General features: G+C 39.9%; 1 protein-coding gene across 6 annotated transcripts in view; it reads left to right on the forward strand.

The window, feature by feature from the left end:
• Positions 1-14,177, forward strand: part of NYAP2 (neuronal tyrosine-phosphorylated phosphoinositide-3-kinase adaptor 2) — a 154,216-nt gene that overhangs the window by 102,067 nt on the left and 37,972 nt on the right. The gene's annotated exons all lie outside the window — the stretch shown is intronic.

Consider the following 14,177-nt stretch of genomic DNA (forward strand, 5'->3'; position numbering starts at 1 on the left):
GGAAATTTCCTGTAATGAAAAGAAAAATTATTATTGCTTTAGTCTTCATATTCTTATATTTCTAAGGTTTTTAAGTATCCATACTGCTCTTAGAAGTACAATTCATGGCTTGGTCTTGCAAAAAGAGTCAGTTCTCATTAATTTTTCTACAGCTGTAAAGGTTCCATGTGAGTTGGGAATCTTCCACCCTTGCCACATCCTTCCTTTCTTGATGGATGCTAAGCAGCTTGTAGCAAAATAACCAAACAGTAGCTGTTGAGGGCTATTTGCAGAGATCCACTGATTGCCCTTAACTTGACCAGAAATCCTAGAAAATATGATGACAACCAAAGGTACCAGCTTAGCCTTGGTTAAGCCTGGGTTAAAGGTTAAGTCTGATGATATTGGAGGGCTTTTCCAACCTGAATGATTCTGTGATTCTGTGTAAACCATTCCTCTCCTTCCATGTTGTGCTGTGGAATATCTCTTTCAGCTGGGCTGGTGGTGTCTGGTTAGAAGGTTGTGCTGTGAATTGATCTGAAAACCATCAAACCTGTAATGCACATAACCTATAAACCCGCACAGGAAGGAATGCACAGAAGGAGGCTGTGCAGGAAAACCTTAAGCCAATATTCACTTGTCATATGCTGTGTCATAAAATCAATGTTCTGTATGCATTCAGGTTTGCACCATGTACACCGTGTACTTCTGAGCTAGTGAAATATGGAAACTCCTTTTGAAATCAACGGGAGTCACATGTGTGAAAGCAGAACCAGGCACCAGTATTTCTGTTGCAAAAATGTTCCTGTTCAGTGGGTGTCCTGCAGTGGAAGGTCGTTCTAACACCTCCTGTTTCAGTGCAAAGCAGACTTGGGATGCTTTCTCCTACACTTCAGTAAAATCTGTTTGTGACTTTGAATTGTTGACACCTGCCTAATGAAAAAGCTGTCTTTGGAGAACAGCTGATCTCATGTTTGTGTAGGTACTATATTACAGCTATTGACAGCTCTATGTATGATAAACTGCACTGGTTTATTGCTGATAAAAGAGTGTTCTAGTTTCCAGGGTACTGTATCACTGTGGAAGAGAAGTGAATACCACACTGTGTTTCAGGTTGTGTTTGTGCCACTCTGTTGTGTCACCCATCACAGTGTGGTCACAGCACTTTGAGACATGCTCAGGGTGCTCAGCAGGACAGCCCCTCTGGGTTTCCACGGGCAGAGTTGTCTGCCTCACCTCTGAAGCTGAGTGAGGACATGCCTGTCTGTAAGAATGGAGAAGCTTGGTAGCAATGGGTTAGGCTGGCCTACAGCTCATCCCTCCTGACTCACTGGCTCCACTTCTCCAGCCTCAGTGTTATTCTTATTTATCTCTGTGCACATCAGGAATAACAACTCTGCAATCAGAAGGTGAAGGTGAGAATAGAGTTAGCAAGAGGATACTAGTTGGTGCAGCAGTTTGCTTAATTTGCCTTTAGTATTTTCATGGCCTGTAGTCATTAATCCTGTTTTATGGAAGTCTCAGCTTCATGTTTTAGTAGGGTTTCATTAATTGATTGCAGTAGTAAAACTACAGTAACACCGGATTTGTGTGCTGGATGGAAGCAAGTTTGTATCTAAAAGGCAAGATGATTCTTGTAATTGGGAACAATTATGAAGGATGTGATGTGACATTTATAAATAATTTCAGTGAAATGCTAGGAAGATTTTGGCAGGTAATACCAAACATTATTAAATATACTTCCTTTTCATAAGCGAGCAGAAATCCCCTGTAAATCCCAAGCTACACTAGTTCTACTCAGTGAGGTTTGTATTCTCACCAGTGTAAGCAAGTTTGGAACCTGGAGAAATTCTTGCCGTGAATATTGCAAATCTGGGTAATTTCAGCATGTCTGTGCTGCTGTCTCAAACCTATCTCCAGAATATATTTGCTATATTCTAAAATTCTGCTTGACTGAAATTGAATGCAAAATTTTCAAAAGACTTTTCACTGATAAATTTAAACTAAATCTTGTCCTGCAGATCTGTACCAAGAGCAGCCTTGTTGGCCTCTCAAGGAGCACTCTCTCATTGCTCCTTAGGAAATAGAAATCTGTTCCTTATTGACCACAAATAGTAAGAACAAGAGAGATATGAAATTGAAGCTGTGTTCATTTATTTAAGAAAAACACATTCATGTTATAAATAGACACCAGTGGTGAAAAGACTCTGGAGTACAGCTGTGTTGAGTAAATGAACAGACTGCCCATCTAATCCGATTGTAATTTGTCTGGTATTTACAGTATGACTTAATCCTGTGGGATTACTGCCCTGAGCAAGAATCAGGTTTGTGTTCAGATATTGCAGAGGTAGAAGACACTCTAAGATTTATAAAAAACATATACAGGCCTGGCATTTTATGTCTTTCAATTCTACATTGAAATGATCCACCATAAAGAATCTAAATTGGGAGATTTGAACATGGCATTTGACCAGACTGCCACATTTACAAGTAATGATTTACATGGTGATAGACAGGGGAGGCTGGGCTACTCATCTGATATGGTAAGGAAACCTTGGTCCTTATTGTCCTGTTTTCTAAAAACCCTTTTGCACGCATTTAACATTTTAAATATGTATTACAGACTATTATGAAAGTGGGGAGGAAATAACAAAGAAAAGTAAATTGTAAGGCCAAATCAGAAATTTTTAAAAGAATTGGTTAAGCATTCTGCAAAGTAAAAGAGATGGAGACAACCCTACAGAAAACTGAAGAAAGATGTAGAACACAAAAAATGTGAAACAGTGGAAAAGGTAAACATTACTAATTGTCACTGACTGTTCCTTAATCCTTTCTGTGTTTGTGTGGGATAACATGGCAGTGTGCCTTAACACTTGGCAGACCCCTATGAAATACAATGTCAATCCTAGAGGTTAGAGGAAAACTATTTAAAGGGTACCAGCACTTGGGCTGCTGCACTGTGCCCTTATCTGAAGCAGCTGGAAGGTGTTGAAGGACAGCCACTCAATCCAGCTGTGTGGAACCACACAGTCCCTTCATTGTCACTGTGCACCCTGAGTGTCTGTGTCACCTGTGTCCTTCAGTAAGGAGGGATTTATGGAGAGAGAGGAAGGGAATGCTCTGAAGCTTTTCTGGAGCTGTATTTGCTGCTTCTGTCATTTCTGCACCACAGAAACAGTCTGTACTCCATGAGGAACTAGCACTGGAGTCATGTGCCTAAAAGCATCCCCACATCCTACAGAGCAGGGCAGAGGCTGCTGTGCTTCTGCACTGGCTTTCAGGCTGTGTGTGGCTCCAAGGCTTTCTTTGTGAGATGGTCCTGTAAATCCTTGTCAGGACTAGCCTTTCTTTCTCTATATTGATTGTTTCCATTTGTTAAGGCTTCTGTTTCCTCATAGTTTCCTGGGAGCTTCGTGCCAGATTGGAGTGGTTATTGCAAACATTCACCCTATGAACTGCACAGGAGAGCAGTGACCTCAGCTGTGTGCTCTGGGTCTGGATGAGCACGAGGTGTGAGATCAGAGCAAGTGATGCAGCTCAGTTTTTTGTTTTGCTAAGCTGCTCTGCAGGGCTTCAGAGCAGCTTTGGTGTTTGCCCGCGTGGAGTTTCACTCTTCAGCTTCTAGTCACATAAAGGGAGGAAATTCGTGAACGTGCTACTTTGAAAAATCAGTTATAGTGATTGAAAATTGGGGTAATTATTAACATTTCCTCTTCCTGGCTGGTACTGAATTAAGAATCTAAACATATCAAATAGTGTGAGGAGAGGAGGGAGTCTGAAGTAGCTTGGTTGTTGAAAATGAGTTTCGGCTGATTTCAGGCAGCTGAGACTTAGAGTAGAATATTTTTTTTTTAAGCTGCTACTTTCCAGGAAGCTAGAAATCCCAGAGAAGTATTGGATGTCCCATCCCTGGAAGTGTCCAAGGCCAGATTGGATGGGGCCCTGAGCAATGTAATCTAGTGAATGGCATTGCTGCCTGTAGCAGGGAGGTTGAAACTAGAAGATTTTTAAGGTCTCATAAATCCAGGTAATTCTGTGTTTCTCAGCCAGCTTTGGGTTCCTTGTTAGATAGAGCAGTGTGATAGAGAACAGAGTTTGGGAGATGCATCAAGTGAAAATTCATCCCACATGGGCCCATTTAACCTCTATCTTCATACATTAAGTCTGGAATGAGGGGCACAGGGCAGGATTTCAGTTGATGTATTTCTAACAGAGTTAGGATGAGAAACACTGGCCAAAGCAGGGTGGGATTGGGATGGCATTGTGTGCATGACTTATCATTTGTATACCTGCTCAGCCTCTGTTGTCCTGAAGAGGAAAACCTTGCCTGCAAGATGAGGCTGGCCATAAAAACCATTGTAGATACTTCATTACATCCATTGCTCAACCACTGCACAGCTGCACTGCTACACTACTTTTAGCATTAGAGACTATTTGAATGCCTACCTCATTTCTAACCTCTAGGTTAATATTTTTCCATACTTTATCCAAAGGGATAACAGCCTAATTCTGTGTTCTTTTTTCTGCAATGTAGCAATTGTTTCCATGCAGTATGAATGCTATATTCAGTCTAACGAGACAGCTACAGCTTTTCAGCTATTCCTGAACCTTTGAGCCAGAGGTGTACTCATTTCTCCATCACTGAAGAAGCATCCATTTCCATAATAGTAAGATTTTGTAATCTGATGAGCCATGATATGTGTGGGATTAAATGAGGTGATCAAAACAGTCACTTCTCATTTGACAGTCCTGAAAGTAGGACTGTCTGAAAGCAAACACTTCATGGGAAAGTGCCAGAGGAAAAGGCAAAGAGAACACCAGCTTTGAAGAGAATGACATTTGACCACCTCTGGAAGGGTATGACCTTACTTCAGTTAATTCCATTTAGTCAAACCCCAAGAGGCCTACCTTGCTACATCTATTCCAACATACCAAGATATCAGCAAGCCAAGGAGTTGCAGCATCAGAACCACTTTCTGCAGGTGCTCCTTGTGAGTGCATATTTGGGGCAGAACACCTGCACCCACAAAGGTGATGATCTGCCAGGGTCACCTGGGGGAGCTCTGTCCTCCCCTGAGGGACAGGTCTGTTGGGGGCTGTGCCAGGCTGTGGGACAGCACTGAAAATGCCTGAAGTGTGCACATGGGGATGAGCAGATATGGTCAGCATCCTTCAGGAACCATATTCTGAATCAAATTCATACTCAAATATTCATACCCTAATTTCTGGGGTAAAACAAGATTCACTTCGCAGTTCAGTGGTCTTGAGTGCTGCTTCAGCCGTGCCTGCTGTTATGCTTCCACAGTAGTCCTGAGATCCCCAGCAAAGGAAGGTGTGCCCTGGACTAAGTATTTTGGGCTTGATCAGCTAATCCAGCCAGCTGGAGAGTCTTGTTGAAGATCACATGTGTTCCCCAATTAGCAATCACAGACAATAATTGGAAAGAAAAATCATGACGTGTCAGTAACGTCTTTCAGTTAAGCCCACAAAAGGCAGGAAAACATCATTTCACCTGGGCTTGTTTAGTCTAAAGAGGAAGCAGTGAGCTGCAAAGCAAAGGTGCAAAGGGGAAATGTGTGGAGGCACCCATGGCAGCCCTGAGGCATCTTGCACATCCCAGCATGGTAATTCCATGCCACAGCTCCACCATCACTGCCCCATTTTGCATTGCAGGACAGTGATTCCATTCTTCCTCAGCACCAAGGGTAATGTCAAGTTTAAGAACTTGTTTCTAATGGATAAATCAATGGACACCCATTCCTTGATTGAAATACATGCGGTGTGTTTACTGTCTTGCTGCTCTCACACAAAAGTGAGTATGGCCATTTTAAGGGCATTTAATCATCCAAGTCATTGATGATGGGATGTTCCTCCATGCTTAGGATGAAGGAATGTCTTTGGTAGATGCAGTTATTAAAACAGAAAACAAATATTTTGAGACAATATGCAATACTTTTGCTAATTGGTACCATGGCATTGTCTCATCTTCTAATTCAGCAATTTAGGCTCATCAGGAAATCAGGCCCTCCCGGGATTCTGAGGGCATGCAGAAGCATTCAAGAAGACATAATTTCATAAATAATTGCTCAGGTTTTTCTGGAAACAGCTGCTGTCTCTGATTGATGTATACAGATTTATTTATTCCTTCTCTTTGTATTACCTGACTGCTTGATAAAATTTATTTTTCTGATGAAGAAATAAACTTGTAAGGGGTGAAAAAGAGATGAAGTAATTCTCTCTCTGTTATATTTCAAGTAAAAGATTGCTCCAGGTAAAGAAATTAAAAACACTTTTGCTTTAGGTTTAACGTACAGTAAGATGTGAGATGTCTGAAAGTTGTCAAAAATAGAGGGTGAAAAATGCCTTGAATTCACTTACTGGCACCCAGTTCACTATATTGTAAATAGGCAGAGGAACACGTGCTGCACTTAAGGATGTGGATAATGATAATAGGTTCTCAGTTTTAAGTGCCATTGATTTTCCCCACTCCCCTGAATGGAGCTTTCTAAGCCAGAGAAATATCTTGACCTTTAGACCAAATCCTCAGCACTTATAAATCACTGCTTTTTATTTGAAATCGGGAGAGGTACTCCAGTTTATACCATCTGTGTCTCTGGCTTCAAGAAAATAAATGTGTCCTTTGTGACTAGAACAGCTTGTATTCAAAATGGTGCAGTGATACAGCAGGATGCTGAATTGGAGCATTTATTGCCTTTCTGTTTCAAGCAGGACCACACAATTTATGACCAACTTATGGGTGCTCAATCTTAATTGCAAGAAATGCTTAATCTGGTGATGTTTTCCATAAGCATATATTGGCTTCAACAAAACTGCTAAATACATTTTCTTAAAATTTCCTACTGCAGTTTTTTCAGGGGATGGTGTGTCAGTGCAGGGTATCAGGTCCTATTGTGAAAGAACTAAGGAAAAAAAAAGGGAGGATAGGAATGGAAGTGCTTTGATTTAATCGAACGGTGCAGGGTTATTTATGTTTCCTCCACTCAGGAAGTTGGCTCAGACACATCGGATGGGCTGCCAGTGCCAGTGCCAGTGGCCTGAGAGCACGAGCTGCCAGCTATTTCAGAACTTCTCTTTACAACCAAACACTGGGCCTGGAAATCAATCTTTTTCTGAATTAAGAGTCAGATTTTCTTTGCATTAGGATTCAAGTGCATTTTTGGTTGTTAAGTCCTAAAAGTAAAACTAGAGATTATTAGTAGGAAGGTGTGTGTATAGTGTAAAGCACAGTGTTCATAAAGCACTTTGAACCCTATTTGACATTTTCCACAGGCAAGTGTATAGAGATAGTTAAAAAAGTTGGCGCGACTGATTTGGTTCCTGCTTGAAAAAGTTCATTTTTTAAACTCCATCCTTAAAGACCCAATCCAAAGGTCCCTGAAGATCTACTTCAGGGGATCCCATTATAAATTATGACAAGAGAATCTTCTCTTTGTCCCAGGGTGCTGTTCCGTGCAAGACCAGTCTGTACTTTGGCTTCTAGAATATTGCAGTGAATAATATAAACATTGAGTAGTGAATGAACATGTTATGTTGCACATTTTTGTCAGTGTACTGTCTAATCTACCCATAGAATCACTGAGATTGGGAAAGACCTTCAAGATGGGGTCCAACCTGTGACCAACCACCACCTTGCTAAACAAACCATATATTGTCATTTCCTGAGCCCTTCCAGGGATGGTGACTCCCTCACTTCTCTGGGCAGTCTGTTCCAATGCTTGACAACTCTCTCAATGAAAAAGTTCTTCCTGATGTTCACCCAAAGTTCCCCTGGTCCCGTTTGAGGCCATTTCCTCATTTACTTTCATTAGTTGCCCGGGAGAAGAGATAATATTCTGATAAAGGGTCTTGGGCTCTTAATGAGGAGAGGTAGATATGCTTCCCCTGAAATTTTCTCTCAACCTTCCAAGACTATCAGTAATAAGAAAAATGTAAGTGTTAGAAATGGTTTTATTTAGGTTATACATGTAAGTGATTCAAATATCAAACGATGAAATTGCTGGGGTGTACAAACATGCTAGGTATAGATAAGGTGAAAAGTACAGGAACACTGAGGAAATAATTGTGAGGATAATCGTGCATATTAAAGAATCAGGTTCCTTTACATTCAATTTGATGTGAAGGTTCACATTCCTTTCACTCTTTTGAATAGAATTATCCATTCCTAATAATTATTTTATTGTTAAAACAGTAACATGCAATTAGCGCTTTATCTGGCATTGAAGAATGAGTAAGGAGAACCATTGTTCTTGTAACTACTCATCTGAAAGAGAGAAGCTGTGTGTTTAATTTTACTGAAGATGGCAATTACTTTATTTTTGTGTGTGAATCTGAATTCATGACTCAAAAAGTACCTTCTTCCAGGAAATCTGTAGCTAGTTTACTGCTTCAGCAATGTTTGTATGATTTGTGTGTAGTTTGCATGTGCTGTAACACAGACACAGCATTGTGCCAGCCACAGTAGCTGCTCTGCACACTTGTGAAGGCAATAATTGTGAGGCCTTGCAAGCACAGACATCAGCCAGAGCTGTTACAAGACCATCTGCAATTCTACTTATTTCCTCAATATCGGAAGTCTGTGCTGGCATGGCTCCACAGTTGCTTTTCTAGCAAGAATAAAACCAGTTCACAAAATCAAACCTCTAATTAGAAAGTGGGGAGGGCCTAAAATAATTCTGATAAAATACATAGAAAGCCAGAATGACACAAAGGTTTCATTCTAAAACTGAGAGGAATCTTAAGCATTTACTTGCAGAGCAAAAATTTCTTGGGATCCTGACATAGAGCCAGGCACAGAGGCTGCACAGCAGCATTAGGTGCTTGTGCCTGGCTCTGTAAGAGAGAGCAAAATTCAGGTGAGGTCAGTGTTCAGGAAGTGTCAAGATCCTCTCTTATAGGTAACATAATAGATGAAAGGAGAGCTCTGCAATTGGCATGTCTGCTCTAATAATGAAAGGCAAATTTTTAAATTCATCAATGAAGAAAATAAAGAGAAATGCATTAATGAAAATATTTTTCATACAGCTAGTTAAACCCTTGACAAAATAGCCAGGAAACAATTTATTTTCACTTCAACTTTGAAATTTATATTTTTGTGTGCACATACAAAAGGGAAGGTTTCTGTCTCCAGTTTCCACAATCTATATCCTTTACTATATCTTCATTTTCTGACTAACATTTACTACTGAACCTGGATAAAAACATACTCTTTAGAAGAAATTAAAGTGTTCAGAAAATGGAAAAACCTTACATTCAAACTCCTGACAGAGTTCAAAGGCTGTTTTTCAGCAGAAAAGTTGACAGAAGAGTGTTGACAAGTTTAATATAGTCAGGACTTCCATGAAAGATTGATGTTTTTGAAGTGAAGTTTGAAACATAAGGTCATGAACTTTCTACAAAACATTTTTCTTGACATGTCTCTATACTTCAGCTCTTTTGGCTCACTCTTGCCTTATGATTTCTTGCCATACTGTGTTGGGTTGTGTGCAGGAGCCATCAAACCATTGTGTCCTCATTCAAAGATCAAGGGTATATTTCAATAACCTGAATAACGGAATGAGTGAGAGGGGAAATGAATGGGGCTGAGAAGGAAAGCTTTTAAGTGAGAGTGGGCACCATTCTTTCAAATCAAGTGCCAGGTAACTGTTGGGCCACCTTTACAGAGACTGATTTTCACAGTTTCATTACAGGTTTCATTAACAGAGTTTTCTTTGATCATTATGGAGTTTAGGGTGGGCATGGCAGTCTGTGCTTATGTGCAATGTGTGTTGCTAATTAGCCCAAGGCTCATGGCAGTGAAACCAAAGTTTCTCAAGCCTGCCACACTCAGACTCTTCAGGCTCCTTCCTTCTCCTACTTAAATCCTACCTGCTGCAAACAGTCATAGACCTTGTTCATACCCACCTGTGGGTATGAAATGTTTGTGCACACATTTAGTTTTTTAATTGAAAGCACAGCCTGGATTATCAGCAGATCTGGGTGCACAAACTTTGTAAGAGAATTGTTTGCAGCTCCCCATAATCAGCTATTCCATACATTCATATGAATCACCTAATAACTGCTGCAAGGAAAACCCTTGCTCTGTTGAAGGCAATAACAGAATTCCCTTTGACTTGTTGTAATTAGGTTTTTTGCCCAAGACCAGAAGACCTTTTGTACCAGAAGACAAAGGCTTCTGTTAAGGTTTTCCTAGGTCCAAGTCAGCAATTTCCAGCATTCGAAGGTCAGAAAGGAAAATGATAAAAAAGATTAGAGCAGTGATTGTCACATAATAAAGTGTTGTGCCTAATTATGTAATTGTGACTAGTGTGAATTAAGTAGAAAACTTGTTAATAGACTGCTATTTGATGTAATGTTGAGTCCCAGGACACTGCTTTTATTTGCTTTAGTAGCACATCTGTACAGTGCATATCTTCCAGATGTGGCCTCTTTGGTCAGATGATGGAGCTGTGATATGATTTGCAGCAGAACAGGCACAATTAAAAGATCAAGCACAGAGTGAATAATTACAAATAATGATGGTCTTGTTTGAAACAGGTGATTGTCATCACTTCTGTAATAAATGCCAAAATATTATCATCTTGGATCAGTCATAGAATTACAGAATTAAAGGTGGAAGAGACCTCTAAGAGAGTTACAACTGTCAGCCCAGCACCACCACCATATTCAACATTAAATCATGTCCTCAAGTGCCATATCCTCACATTTTTTGAACACTTCTAGGGATAAAAAATGTCTCTCCTTATTTAATAGTAAAACATTTCCTTTATCTCAATCAATATACAAGAGGATTTTTCCTCAAACTATATGACATCAAATAATGTTGAATGTGTCTTATAATGGTGAATTTTTTAAAATTTGTCTTTAAAGGGACTAATGCCAACAGCTGAAGTTTATTGGAACTTAAAGAATTCCATTCTATTTTTTCAACCAGATTATAAATTCCATAATTTTCATTGAATATTTTTATTCTGAAGCCTTGATTGATAAATCTATGCTATAAATGTTTTTCTATAAATCTATCCCTTCTTTCATTAGTCTTCAGTTAGTTGTACTGTTACTTTTTCTTTTCCTGTCTTGTTTTCCTAAGCAGGATTGCACACTTAGCAGGTTTGGGACAGCCACAGAAAATCAACTAAATGCATTTTCCTCATCAATCCCTCTTCCCCTCCCTGGCTGTCTGTAGCAGACCACTGTGATCTTCCCTGGATTTCACCACATTATAAAAAAGAAAAAAGGCCTACACTGTTCACAGAAACATGCTTCATGAACACTAAGAAGAAGTTCAGCCATGTCTTCCCTAAATGTTAGATGTTTTGTGAGAATTTCAGGCTTTCTATTGATTTTGCATGGAACTAGGTCAGAGCTGCTTTTAATTGAACAAGCTGGCTGCTGCAACTCTCACTTAACAGTAAAAAAGGGGTATTAAAAATTGATATGCAAAGCAAACTAATGCTTAGTTAGCAAGTGGATGAAGTCAGAATTGACGAGCCACTATACTTAATAAAGATGAGGATATGGGTTTCATTGACAGTATAATATGCTCTTTCTTTTTTTTTAATGGTTGAAACACTAAGCATTATCCATGTTTCTTGCATGTGGTATTAATAGCTGGTTATTTTTCTTTGGGAGAGGTTGGGATAAATTGACACCTGTGCAATTCAGACAAAGCACTGGACATCAGGAAATCCATTAAAGGGCAGCTCTAATTTTTAAATGTGCAGTAAAGGTAAATAAAAAGCCCTGGTGTGCAGACAGAAGAAACTCTGGGGCTCTCTGGAAGGCCCAGTATTGCTGCACATGCAGTGCCTGTGGAAGGGGTCAGTGAGGCACAGGCTGCCCTGGTGCCAGCAGTGGCAGGAGGGACACCATGCCTGGCCATGTCTCACTGACCCTCACACAGGTGCTGGCTGCAGTCTCATCCTGCATCTGCCCCTTCCAGCTGTGCCCTTGGGGTGCTCTGCACTGCTGCTCCCTCAGCCAGGGCCATCCCTGCCCTGTGGCCAGACAAGGTGAGCACTGATCTGTCGAGGCTGGAGGAGATCAGGAGCTCTGGCTCACATCTAAACCCCATCCTGAACGACTTTGTTTGCACCTGCATGTGACTGCTGAATTTTAGACCATTTGCTCCCCCAGTATGTGAGTTCTGCCTAGATATATTATTTATTTAGGTTTATAACAAACACAAAGGAAAAAAAGGAATAAATTATTAATGTATGGATTAGCTTATACATTTCAGCTCACAGCTGAGAGAGATGGCAGAGAGCAATCCTCATTTTAAGTTCCTTAAGACAATGGCTTTTCTTTCTTCCCCCAAACCCCAAGCAGTAATAAAGGTTCTGCCATTTACCACTTAGCATTGCACTAAGAAGCCACCTGGACCTGAAATTAATTTGTGTTTAAGAACAGAGTGGAAGACTGGCCACAGAGTCATACTTATTTGAATGATAGCTTTTTTATTAAGATGTTTTCTGTAGCCATAATTTCAGTTTTCTTACATCCAAGTTACAACTGACTCTGTTTCTCATTTCCTGTAGCATTTCCAAGTTTTCTTGTACCACAGCTCACGTGCCAGCCTTACCTAGCCCACAGCTATTAGGACACCTTTCCTAAAGGGGAGATTGTACATACCAATTATCTGTAAAATATATAGTTTATAGGAGATTTTAAGCATCTCATACTTTAAATGGAAAAGTCTGAGATTCAGGTGAAATAAATACAAAAATGCATATCTTTACATATTGAAATACCATGACAGCTGAAAGTACTTGAAACATTTGAGTGCCTTTATGGCAGTTTAACCAACTGTGTCCATAAATATTTAAAGCAGTGAATTATTTCTTGAAATTTACATTTTTATGTACCACTTTGGTGGAAGAATTATTGAACAATAAAGATGCTTTCCATAATAATTTCAGCTTTTCAAAAAGCAGCACTTGACTGCAAAAGGATTTTCTGGTAGTCACCATATGACTCAGTGAGCTCCCAGCATAATACTGAGCTTTGGTATTTCCCACCATTCAGGTTTTAACAGCACAAGATAACCTATATCCAACCTATGTTTCTGCACTTCCCAAATAAAAAAAATTAAGAAGAGCTGCGCAGCAGCTGCTGTTACCTTTCAGCTGTGTCTCTGTACACACAGATAAATCTGACTGGTAAGAGTTCCTGTTTTCAGGATGGGATCAATAGGGATAATGTGGCCATTTAAGTCCTGCTCTATCTATTATAAAGGGTTACTCTGTGTAAAATGTCCTGGTTTGCTTTTCAGGGGATGATAAGATCCCCACCCCACAGGTAACTGCAGGTGTGTTCTGCCCTCTGCCAGTGCCTTGTGCCAGGCTGCAGGAGCCAAAGCATGGAGCAGGGAATGTGCTCCTGTGAGACACAATCATTTGTGCCACTTGGCTTGCTCTGTGGAGCTACATTTGCAGCAAGGAGTAGGTGACAAGATAAAAAACATCCAAGTGGCTGGCACAGTCAACAAATGGGCCAGGGATGGGCTGAGAGCTGGCAGGGGAGCATTCTGCATTTCTGGAGCTGTCCGGGGCACATTGGAACTGAAGTGCTCTTTTAATTGTCCAAGAAGTAGCACAGTGTTTTTTAATTTATTTTAATTGAGTTTGAGTATGATTCCCATTGACATTTATTAAAGAAACTGAAATTATTCTAAACTTCTCCCCAAAATATTAGAGTAAAAGTGAGGCAATAATTTCCTTTTTCATTTTTTTTTATCTGTATTTGCCAGTGACCTGGAAAGTAATATTACAGAAAACTACAGAAAACACTGACATGTTGTTTTCTGTCTGTGTATCATTGTTACTGATAAGGATCACCAAATAATAATGACTCAGGCCCTGTGATGGGCTACATGACATTATAATCTGTTTCAATCTGCTTTTCATTTTTAGGATATATTACTTTTCAGATAAACTGTGAACTGAAAATCCCTAAGAAAGGATAGTGGAACGTAAATTTACAAAGTCTAGACAGCCAGCTGAAAACTGATTTTCTACACCTTATAAAAATTAGACTATAAACCAAATCTTTATTTAGTCTGAATAGTTCCATAGTTTCCAGCTGGTTGCAAAAGCTGTGCTTTAATTCAGCTGACAGTAAAAACTAAGAATGCACAGATCTTTTTTATCAGGCTACAAGTACAAATGTTTCTGTGTTAAGTA

This window comes from Zonotrichia leucophrys, chromosome 9 (genome assembly GCF_028769735.1).
Source record: "Zonotrichia leucophrys gambelii isolate GWCS_2022_RI chromosome 9, RI_Zleu_2.0, whole genome shotgun sequence".
NCBI lineage: Eukaryota > Metazoa > Chordata > Aves > Passeriformes > Passerellidae > Zonotrichia > Zonotrichia leucophrys.